The sequence below is a fragment of the Urocitellus parryii genome, chromosome 1 (genome assembly GCF_045843805.1).
Source record: "Urocitellus parryii isolate mUroPar1 chromosome 1, mUroPar1.hap1, whole genome shotgun sequence".
NCBI classification, from domain to species: Eukaryota; Metazoa; Chordata; class Mammalia; order Rodentia; family Sciuridae; genus Urocitellus; species Urocitellus parryii.
The window spans coordinates 46,219,068-46,231,290 of NC_135531.1; positions in this window are offsets into that span (position 1 = coordinate 46,219,068).

A 12,223-nucleotide genomic window follows, 5' to 3' on the forward strand; every position below is an offset into this window, starting at 1 on the left:
TTTTCAGTCTAAAATCATTTGGGGATTTTAATATATATATATTTTAGTTGTAGGTAGACACACAATATCTTTATTTCATTTTTACGTGGTGTTGAGGATCAAACCCAGTGCCTCATGCATGCTAGGTGAGCACTCTATCACTGAGCCACAACCCCAGCCCACTTGGGAATTTTTTCTGTTTTTGCAATACTGAAGAATTTTACAGATACACTTATTTTTTCAATTTCAATCTTTTTTTTTTTGGTACTGGGGATTGAACTCGGGGCCACTTGATCACTGAGCTAGGGTCCCAGTCCTATTTTGTATTTTATTTAGAGACAAGGTCTCACTGCTGTGTTGCTTAGTGCCTCACTTTTGCTGAGGCTGGCCTTGAACTTGGGGTCCTCCTGCCTCAGCCTTCTGAGCCACTGGGATTACAGGCATGCATAACCCATGCTGGTTTTTCAATTATTTTTAAAAGAGATAATCTCTACTGATCTGCATCTCCATGGAGATGTAGATTTTGCTGTTTTTTGTGTTAACTCTGCATGAGTTTGCTAATAATGTATTGGTGAAGTTTCAAAATAAAATAAAATACAACTTTACCCTCTAGAGAGATTGATTCCAAAGGAATTCTGGACTCAGAGATGGTGGTCACTGCTGAAAAAAAAGAGGTACAGTATTAGAACTGGAGAATTTAAGTGAAAATATATATTTTAAACTGAGAAAACTCATCTCTTTCCCATATTCAGTAGATAGGAAAAATAGTAGTAGTAAAGACATTGGAGATAATCCCAAAGGCTGGGAGGCAGGAGGATCTCAAGTTCAAAGCCAGCCTCAGCAAAAGCAACGTGCTAAGCAACTCAGTGAGACCTTGTCTCTAAATAAAATACAAAATAGGGCTGGGGAGGTGGCTCAGTGGTCAAGTGCCCCTGAGTTCAATCCCTGGTACCGCTCCCTCCCAAAAAAAAAAAGACACTGGAGGAAAATCAACAATTCATAAAATCCACAATAGAAATATGTAAAAATAGCAACTGGTTTTAGATGTCCCCCAGTGAAATGGCCAAGAATGCCTCCAGCAACCCTAAGCAAGCCCTGTGCACACACACTGACCACTAAGGATCATCAGACAACATGGGCAAAACCTCTAACATAAAAAAGACCAACCAACCAACAAACAAACAAGAAATGAACAAAAAAGATCAGGAACTATAAAGTGATCTAAAGGTCTGACATAAATTCTAATAAGTATCAGAAGATATTACATCTACAGCATAGATGATCATGAGCCATGTATGAATCTGACTTTTTAAACATGTGTCTGTATTACTTCTACAAAAAATTAAAGATAATAAATAAAGCAATTATGTGAAATAGGTCTTGTAAGGAAAAAGTTGAAGAATAATCCCAACCAAGATGATATATCTGAAGCCCGGTGTGTCTCACTTCAGGCCAAAGATACCTGGTTTTCTCCCTGAGTCCAAGGGGCACCATGGACCCTGGATGCTTAGAACAAGATCTTGGACTATTGTGAAAAGTGTCTCTGCATTCCTGTTCCCTAGGTTACTGCTACTATTCATTCACAAACACAACAGATGGTTGGCAGAAGTGTTTCACGCTGGAGTTGTACTTTAAAGAAGTTCAGCTCTTTTGTAAGTGAGAGGGCAATCTCATGTGCATTTCTTTTGAATGTTACTGCTCAATTCAGAGGGAGACCTTGGAATGATTTTGGCAGGAACACTAGGTCCTTATACCAAGAGACCTGTACCCACAAGTACTCTTGAGGTCTGTGTTGGTGGAAGAAACACTTTTATTTCTCTTATTAAAAGAAAAACGGCTCACATGGGTCATGATGCTGACCTTCACCAAATAAGAGAAAGGAACGAAATTACAATATGCTGTTGGGCATTTTTCCTTTCTCCCTTGTGCTGAAAAACCCCAAGACTATAGAGGAGGAGAGAACACACCACATCCTCAATAGGATACCTAGCCTTCCTGGCAAGGCCAGTCTGTTTTCAATGCAGCTGCTTGTTAGCACATGTATAAATTATAGAAAAATGGGAAATGCCATAGAAGCCTCGTACTCATTGTAAGTTCTAGGGCTGGCAAACACCATGGTCTATTCTAATAAGCCACACTTCATTTCTTGGTTAAAACAACAACATCGTGGTTATTTTAGAATCATTTCATGAGTGCTGAATACATTTGATCTTCACCAACTTAATGAAAAGGAATGAATCTATCGGCTACAGAAAGGCATCTGCTAAGCATTTGACAACAACCAGGATCACACAGGGGGAAATGATGGGATTTTGTGTTCGCCCTTATTCAATCAGCCTCAGATATGGAGATCAAAATTATTCTCTCTCACACACACACATGTTTATGCTCGAGGTTCAATCTAATGTCAGCCAACATAAGTTGGAATCCTTGCTGTGCCTCTCACTACGGCCACAGATGAGTTTGTTTTCAGTTTCTCTTCACTTGAGGTTTCCAATTCATTGAGTGAAAAGATCTATCAAGTAGGTTTGTAGTTACATCTAGTGATAATAAATGTAAAGTGTTTTGTCCAACATGTTAGGCACTCAAATAGTGATCATTAAAGCAGAGGGAGACCTGGGGTGTAGCGCAGGGTGCATTATGTACTCAGCACGTGCAAGGCCCTGGGTTTGATCCTCAGTGCCCCAGAGAGATTTGATTTGATGTTTTTTTTCTCTTGCAGTACTGACAACTGAACCCAGGGGTTGCTCTTCTACTAAGCCCCATCCCCAGCCCTTTGTGTATATATATATATATATTTTTTTTTTTTTTTTTGAGACAGGGTCTCACTAAATTACCAAGGTTGGCCTTGAACTTGTGACCCTCATTTCTCAGCCTCCTGAGTTCCCAGGAATACAGGTGTATTCCACCATGCCCAGTTGAGAGGTTTAATTAAGAAGAAAAGGAAGGAAGGAAGGAAGGAAGGAAGGAAGGAAGGAAGGAAGGAAGGGAGGGAGGGAGGGAGGGAGGGAGGGATGGAATGAATCCCCTAAATAATGTTTTGGACACTGATAAATGATATAAAATAAAGAGATTAAGCAACATTCAATTTAAATATCTCCCTCCTTCCTAGAGGATGTAGGTTGCTTCAGAAATAAACTGGGTTATATACAAATACCAGAACTGACATTTTTAAAGGGCAAGGTTGAAATGAAGAAATGGAAGGTGTGAAGCAGCCTTAGTGCTCACACACTTTTCTCTGATACCCTCCCCTGTTGCTTTTCCTATGAAATTGAAAGCTCTTGAAAAGCCGGAATCAAGTCTGACTCTTTTGGGACACCTGGTACCATGCTCAGAAGGATAGGCAGTTGCCTCTACTGAGGTGTTTTCTTCAGCCTCTCTGGGTGGTGAGCAGAATTACAAAATTCATTGTCCTTTTCTTTTACCCAAGTCCTTCTAGGATGCATGAAAGCAAGGCAACAAGGCTGTATGAAAACAAGGAAAGATGCTGTGTTCATAAAATAGAAAAAACTGCTTGAAACAGCCAACTTTCCCATGGGGTGTGTGTGTTGGGAGGAGGCCTCCCACACCCTAGGGGCTCTGGGGTACTTCCCACTGTTCTCCTTCTCTTTCATTGCAACACTGAACATCACTATAATTCACCTGTGCACTACTCTGATGATCCAACATAGGATCCAAACCAGGGAAAGGAAGTCAATATTAGTTTGAAATTTTTGCAATAAATGGTTGCACAGAAATAGAAAGTTACACATTGTTTTAGTTCACTTTTTCATCACAGTGAACAAAAGACCTGACACGAACAATTTTAGAGGAGAAAAAGTTTAATCTGGGGCTCATGGTTTCAGAAGTCTCATTCCACAGACACTGGTTCATTCTTTAGGACTTGAGGTGAGGCAGAACATCATGAAAAGTGTGGTAGAGGAAGAGGCTCAGGATATGATGGTTAGGAATAGAAAGAGACTAAAATCTGATGCCGCTTTGTCAGGACAAAGTGGTGGTAAGAAGCATTGAGGGGGACTCCAAGAGTCTATTATAATGGCTATGAATAAAATTTTCAGGAGGCGATGCCTCTTTTATTTCTCAACATTCACTCCCACATACCCTTCCTTTCCAGTTAAAAGGCCAGAGTCCCTTAACTTCTCCTCTCCCATGCTCTTTTCCAGCTACCTTTGATATCTTAATGATCTCAAGTCATCCTAGGCCAACTCGTACCCATTCTTTATCAATTTCTTTCATTCATTCATTCATTCATTTTGGCAGTCACCCACCTGTTGGTCTCCTGTTTGATGATAACCCATTATGTGGCAGGCACAAGTAAGCCCTGGGAAAACAGAGAAGAGGAGCAACCCTGCCTATAATACTCAAAGTCCAATTTTTAATACTTAGTGTGCAAATACATACATGCGGAAATTTTGCATCTGCCATTAAGCATCTACAGGATGGTATTAGCTCAGAATCTCTAGAAAACAGAAGCTGAGGAGGGCATCAAAGTGATGATAGTCTATATGAGAGGCAGAAACCTTTAAGCAGTAGTGGTGAAAAAAAGTCTCAGGCAAAATAAAGCAAGTGAGTACAAGGAAAGGAAGAGAAGCAGGAAACAGATGAATAAATGTGTCTTGGTAAGTGTTTCCACATTGGCTGTTGTTTCACTGGGAGCTGCTGGGTTGCTTGGTAGGTGCTCTTGCTGGCATGGAAATGCAGAGATTATAGTGATGAACCTCAAAGGGAAGACCATGTCTCAGAATAGTGTGTGGTGTGGAAAAAGGAGAAGAAAGCCTGGCTCCTTCCTGTGTCTGGATTCCCAATAGTCAAAGTTGATCTCAAGAGGAATCACTTCCCTTGAACTTCTGAATTATCATTTTACCCTTTTGGCCTCCCTTGTGATGCCAGATCCCAAGCTCTGTGTTGCATGGTTTCACCAGTTATGAAAGCAGAAGGGCACCTGACTCTGATTGAGAAAAAAAAAAAAAAAAACAACCTAGCTAGGGCAGTTGAAGCCTATGAAGCTGCTCAGTTTCTGTTTAAATCATCTTTTTCATTGCTGTGACCAAAAGACCTGACAAGAACAATTCTAGAGGAGGAAAAATTTATTTGGTGCTCACCAGTTCAGAGGTCTCAGTCCACAGATGGCAGATTCCATTGCTCTGTGCTGCAGACGAGGCAGAACATCATGATTGAAGGGTGTGGAGAAGGAAGGCAGCTCAGAACATGGCAATCAGGAGGAAATGGAGAGAGGGCTCTGCTCACCTGAGACAAAATATAAACCACAAAGGCATGCTCCCAGTGAGCTACCTAGAATTTCGTTCCATTTAACACATATCCCTGGATTAACCCACTGATTAGGTTACAACTCATATGTTTGAATCTTTCTGCATTGTCTTACACATGAGCTTTTGGGGGACTCCTCGTTTACAAATCACTACATTATTTTATTTTATTTTTTTAGAGAAAACAGGATGCAATTTCCTTCTAGTCTCATCCTTCCTTTTTAAGACATTTTAATCTTTATATCCTTTAGTCTATGCCAACTTGTGATGCCAACCATTGTCTAATGGTAACAGCCAAAACCAAGTTTTCACTACTGCTATGAGAGCTAAGAGCTGGCTTCTCCATTCCTTTCCTTCTTGACAGAAATTGGCCAATCAGGTGATCCTGCTGTTCCTTAGTGTCCAGGTCACCTGCTACAATGCCTGTAGTAGCATGTATTTTCTTGATTAAATATAACATATGAGAGTATGTTATGGTTTGGATGTGAGGTATCCCCCCAAAACTCAAGAAGGTTCAGAGAAGAAATAATCCTCTGATCAGGATTAGCTGAGTAGTAACTAAAGGCTGGGGGGTGTGGCTGGAGGAGGTGGGAATTGGGGCGTGGCCTTGGGTTATGTGTTTGAATCTGGCAAGAGGGACCCCTCTCTCTCTCTGCTTCCTGATGTCATGTGAAACACTTCCCTCCGCCACATTCTTCTACCATGATGTTCTGCCTCACCTTGAGCTGTGAGGAATAAAGCTGGCCTTCTATGGACTAAGACCTCTGAAACTGTGAGCCCTTGAATAAATTTTCCCCTCTTCTACAGTTGTTCCGGTTGGGTCCTTTAATCACAGCAGTGAAAAAGCTGACTACAACAGATAATTACTTTTTTTTCCCCAAAAAAAACTGAAAGAGGAAAAACAATTCCATGAGGTCTTGAATAGTACTTCTCAAACTTTGTGGCACATAAAAATCACCTGGAACACTTGTTCAAACCTAGGTTCTAGGATACAACTGCACATTCTTATTTCAAGTCTAGGCTGGTGTTTGATAATTTGTTTTCCAATGAAATTCTAGCTTATGATGATGTCAGCTCAGAAGTACTGGTGTTAGAGGAAATGGAATAATCAAATTCCAATAACTTGACTTACTTCCTTACTAACCAGGCAAAAAAGAGTACACTGCCTACAAAAATCGTACAATCTAATGGGAGTAACAGAAAGTAAAAAAAAAGAATTGCAACATGTCATAGTTAGCATTTTAAATGCCCTGCCCCCCAAAACTCCTGTGGTGTCGGCTTGGTCCCCAGATGATGACACTGTTGGGAGGGGGTAGAAACTTTAAGGGTACAGCCTGGTTGGAGGATATATGTTATTGGGAGTGTGCCCTAAGTATTTAAAATTGGGCTTTGATACCCACATATGTTGGGAGTCCATCCCTTTCCTTTGCTTGCTCCCTGGGTGCCATGAGGTAAACAGCTTCCCTCCATCATGTGTTTGCGCCATGATGTTTTTACCTCACCACAGACCTAAAAGCAACCAAGTGAAGTGACCATGGATGGACACCTCTGAATTCATGAACCAAACTAAACCTTTTCTCCCTTGTTGATTTTTCTCCAGCATTTTCCTATGATGAAAATGCCAGTACAGGACTATGTACAAAATACTAATGGGAAAAACTTTGCGGAAAAAAGTATATTTACACTAGATATAGAGGGTGAGCAGTTTTCCAAGTGGAGATGATCATATGTATGATGTAAAAGTGTCACTTAATAGAGGCATAGGGATATCTACCCACAGCTGATAGGAGGAGTAAAAGATGATTTAGTTCAATTAGACCCTTTAGGGCCCTGTGCTGTGCCTTATCTTAAGGACTAAGAACTTGATCTTGCAGGGAACAGAAGTATCTTTACTGATCTTGGATCCTGGGCAGGAGAGGGCCCAGTTTCCTATACCCTCTTCCACTTCTTCTCGGGTTATTTTTCTCACCCTTGTTTGATTTTTCAACTTTCCTAGTCCAACCATTATGTATTTTTCACTGATTCTAGCAATTAGTTTTAGAACAATAGTTTTCAAAAATATTCTTTGACTAGTGTGTCACCACCATGTAACACCAAATATGTCCTTAAAAATCAGGGGTGGCTGTTCCTAAGTATTCTTTGGTGGAGAGCTGCCTGGCAAGTATGCTTGGCTCCCTCCCTCCCTCCTTGAACATGCCTTCTGCTGGGGGCGGGGAGGGGCCTTGCACCCATCCTCAGTCTGACATGCTGTGGCAGAGGTGGAGTGGCCTTGCTGTCTCTGTCTCTCACTGCCCAGAGGCTGTAAATGAACAGCCAGCAACAAAAAAACTAGTGCCAGGGAGAAAATGAGCAAAGTGTTAAGAAGCTCCAGGGTGAGAGACTGCTTGTTTTTCCAATTAGTGTGGACTGGTGGCGAGAGCAGTGCTTTGCATTGGCCAGTACTGAGTATTTGTTACTCTACTCTTAGTCTTGCTTTTGGGATCAAAATAAGGAACACAGGAAAAGCAACTCTCAGAACTTTTCAGACAACACGTTTGCATGATTCAGATCTTAAAGCCACATCTGTTGTCTCAGGATTTTAAGTATCCAGCAGATGCCCTGCTGAGCAGGTGACAGGGAGAGAGGGCTCTTCAATCCCTTTGCTAATGCAGACACCCTGCATGCTAAAATCTTCCTTGCTTCATATTGTGACCCTGCCAACCAGGCAGAAGCACATGCCTATCTCATCACTTAACTTTCTTATCAGCTTGTTTTTCTTGTCTCTGACCTCAATTCCTTTTACTAATGGGGAATTCTAACCATAGACTAAGGCTATGCAGATGTGGAGTGGGTAAGTTAAAAGAATATGAGCTAGTGTCTGACATCTAGCTTTGGATCATGAGTTCAATCTGTAACATCTGTAAGGAAGAATGGTTGAAGGAAATCAAAGGCATTCCAACAGTTTTACTCCTCCTTGTGGGTCAACACAAATCGAATGCAGAGATGGCCATGTGAGTTCTGTCCAATTTGTAGTTCATAAAAGATCAGTCTCAGCATTTAGCCTGTGAATAAGCTGAGTGAAGTCAATCTTTCTGGGCCTCATTTTAGCTAGCTACAAGACAGAGAGAATCATGTTGCCACTTGTAGACCACAGCAGGGTACTGAGATGGGCGTGGCAGGGACTGTGGCAGGGATCGTATGTGAGTTTCATGTCATACAATTTTCAAGGCTATAACTTATTTGAAACAGGTAGGAGCTGAGAAAAGATGATTCGGAGGAGAATTGGAACAGACAGATTTCAGGAGGGAGTGGCTTTCCCTCCGTCCCCATACAGGAAGTGCAGGAGGGCTTGATGACTTCCACCTGGATATTAGTTTCTCAACTTCCCCCATCTCAGAATGAGGAGAATATTCAGTGAACACTGCAGGATCTAAAGGTTGCCAAGCAGGGATGAAGGTTGAGTGACTGAATTACTATTTTATACAACCTATTCCCATATCTTTTTCTTTTCTGTATGACAGAATTCTGCAGAGTGAAGAACAGAGGCAGACTGAAATCACAACTCCCCCATCCCACCCCCAGTCCAGTCCCATTGGGGAGCAAGGAAGGAGGGAAGGAAGTCCCCAGGCTAGGAGAAGGAGAGTGCTACATGTCCCCTGTGGTGCTAGGATCAAACCCTCACACATGCTAGGCCAGTGCGCTGGACCTCCTTTATGAGGATACTAATCCCATTCACAAGGGCTCTGCCCTTACACTCTAATCATGTTCTGAGTGTCTTCTACCTCCCCATCCCATCACTTTGGACATTGGAATTTCAACAAATGGATTTTGAGGAGGGCATAAACACACCCCAGCAAGGCAGCAATAAGACATCCGAAGGGCAGGCTCTTTTTATGCACAAGTACTCTGGTGGATCTAAGGAACTGGGACCCCAAACCAGAGTTCCTGCCTCAGTGTATATACCTGGTAAACCACATGGATAACAAGGAAGCCAAGAGCTGAGGGACTGTAAGGATCCAAAGCAGCTGGAGAAACACAAATGATATACGTTCCCTCCAATTAGACTGGAGATGAGAGCTTGGAGTAATTAGTTTTAGAACAATAGTTTTCAAAAATATGAATCAATGACAGAGGTGGGAATTCCCAACAATCTGACAGGAGGGGGACACAGAAACCAAACTGATTGATCTAAAAGAAATCAAGCAGTATTTTCTATACACCCAAATTCATGGACTAAGATATCCATTACAGTGAGTTTGACATGAAGCATTTGGAGATCTCAGAAGGGCTGTGGGGAAGACATTTCTGCAATCAGAAAGCAAGGAAAGCACGAGTTATGGGATTGGTACTCCCCAGCCACAGGGTGAATGGGTTCTTTTTTTTTGGGGAGAGTGGGGGCTTTCTGGGTTTATTTGGAATGCTTTACTGTTGTGGGTTTAAAGCTGTATCTTGGGGAAAGGTTTTTAGGTAAGAGATCTGAACTTGGGTAGGCTGAACACACTCACATTAACCATCTTTGAACTTGGACAGGCTCAACACACCTACATTAGCCTCAAACAGCAAAGAGAACAAACGAGTAAGGAAAAGAAAGGAGCTGTTTTTTTTTTTTTTTCATCTTTTTGTGTCACTTTATGGTGAAGGGCCATGAGGAATGGAACTTGAGTTTAAGTTAAAAAAAATTCCCTGGAAGACATACTGGCCACCATTTGGCTTCAGTGACTGTCACCCTTTGCCATGGCAGGAGGAAATATTAAAGTGGTCACAGTAGATCATTCTGCTAAATTACCCTTATTCTGCTGGCGATGGTTTGAGCACTATCTGGGGAATAAATGTATGTGATCTTCACTTACATTCATCATGAGAAGTGAATCCTTTTGACATTCACAAAAAATACAGACTGTGAGAAATACGCAAACAGTTTTTCATTAGCAATGAGATAGAAAACTATAAACTCCTTTCATTCAGGATCTAACAGGCTCCAAAACAACCTGAACATTTTTATAATATTAAGTTAAAATCTCTAAGATCTCCAAATATCTTGATTATCAGGTTGCCTTGTAGCCTACGTAGCTGTGGGCTCTATATTCACAATTCAATTAACCCAGATAGAAAAAAAAATTGCATGTGTACAGAACATCTGTACTTTTTTTTTTGGTCACTATTCCCTAAATAACATAGTATAATAACTATTTACATAGTTTGCATTATATTAGGTACTATACATAATCTACAGATTATTTAAAGCATACGGGATGATATGCATAGGTTAAAGGCAAGTACCACACTATTTTATAAGGGACTCAAGCATCCTTAGATTTTGGTATCAGCAAAAATCATGGATAATGAACAATGATGATACATCCATTACCAATTTGGTGGCCTTAGTCAACACATATTAAGAACCTACTGTGTCCCAGGCACAGTTTAAGTGCTAGGAATATACTAATAAGCAAAGAACTTGCCTCATGAGTTGAGTTTTGGCAGGAGAGACAAACAGCTATGCATATCAATTTTGGATAAACATTATAAATAAAATAAAGCAGAGTTAAGGGGGTAAGGTGATAGAATAGGGGGAGTGCTATTTTACATAGGATAATTAGGAATTGACCTTAGAACCTGTCAACCTCTCTGTTGCTATCCCTCAATTTCTCCTGATGTCCCAAGTTCATTTGTACCTCAGGGATTTTGCAAATAATCTTTCCACCGTCTGGATCCTTTCCTCTTCCTATTAACTCTTTTTTCCCAGTTACCTCCTACCGTCCCTCTGATGTTAGCCCCAGAACCCTTCCTCCAGAAAGCCTTCTCTGGCTGTCAAAACAAGTCAATTTCAGGTTCCCTCTGAATCGTGGCACTGACCTTCATTATATTGAGCACAATAAGGACATGTGCATTTAATCATTTAATGCCTTTGTCTCCTCCAGACTATAAGCTCCATTAAAGCAAAGACTGCATTTTTGTTTATTGTTGAATACTTAGAAGCATGGAGTTTGCAGATAGGTATCCAACAAATAATTGTTGAATGTCCAAGAAATTTTCAACATGAAAGAATATTAAGTTAAGCATGGAAAGTGCCTTCTGGAGAGTGCCTTTTTAGAAAACACTGTGCTTGATCTTATGGGCCATATATATAACATTGGGAAATATTTTGTGTAGCAAAAGTAATCAACAAAATTTGGTTTCATTTGGTTATGAATAACAATATTAACTTACAATGTCCCTATCCTTTTATTTCAACAATGTTCAATACTTTTGGACATGTGTGCAGACTGAACTACAACCTAAAACCAATAATTATTATTTGTAAAAGACCAAGTCATAAATAGGCAGAATCAACCCATGCTTTTATTTTCATTGCATATAAAAATTTCATATGAAGATATTGATGTACAGTACTATCCCCATGGGCTGTAAGAGAGGCTAAGAAAACCACTAAAAGAATCATCATTTGTAATGCTCACACACAATTTACCACTCTGAAAACATATCCAAAGAAATAAAATTTAAAAACAACTAAAATAAGTAAGGATGTAGTTTATAATTATAGTGTCCCCTTTGTACTGTTTAAAACAAAAGTAATTAAATTCCTTTGGGCCAGGGCTGCTAAAATCTACAGTTTGTGTCGAAAAATAAAATAAAATAAAATAATAGGAGGCTCATTTTTCCTAGAAAAACAATCTCTCCTTTCACTGATGAGTCACATGTTCCAAGGGCTGGGCAGCTGTGGGAGGTTTCCACATTATATACTGGGGAGTTTTCATAGCTTTCAGGAGATGGCCATTGTACAAAGTTAAATGTAATAAAGCTAAGTGGATATAAGTTTTGCAGAAATAAATTTTAGATAACAGTGAATCTTTTATGCTATATGAATTAGCATCACAAAAAATGGTGTTTAAGGGCTGGGGATGTGGCTCAAGTGGTAATGCTCTCGCCTGGCATGTGTGCGCCCTGGGTTCGATCCTCAGCACCACATACAAACAAAGATGTTGTGTCCATCAATA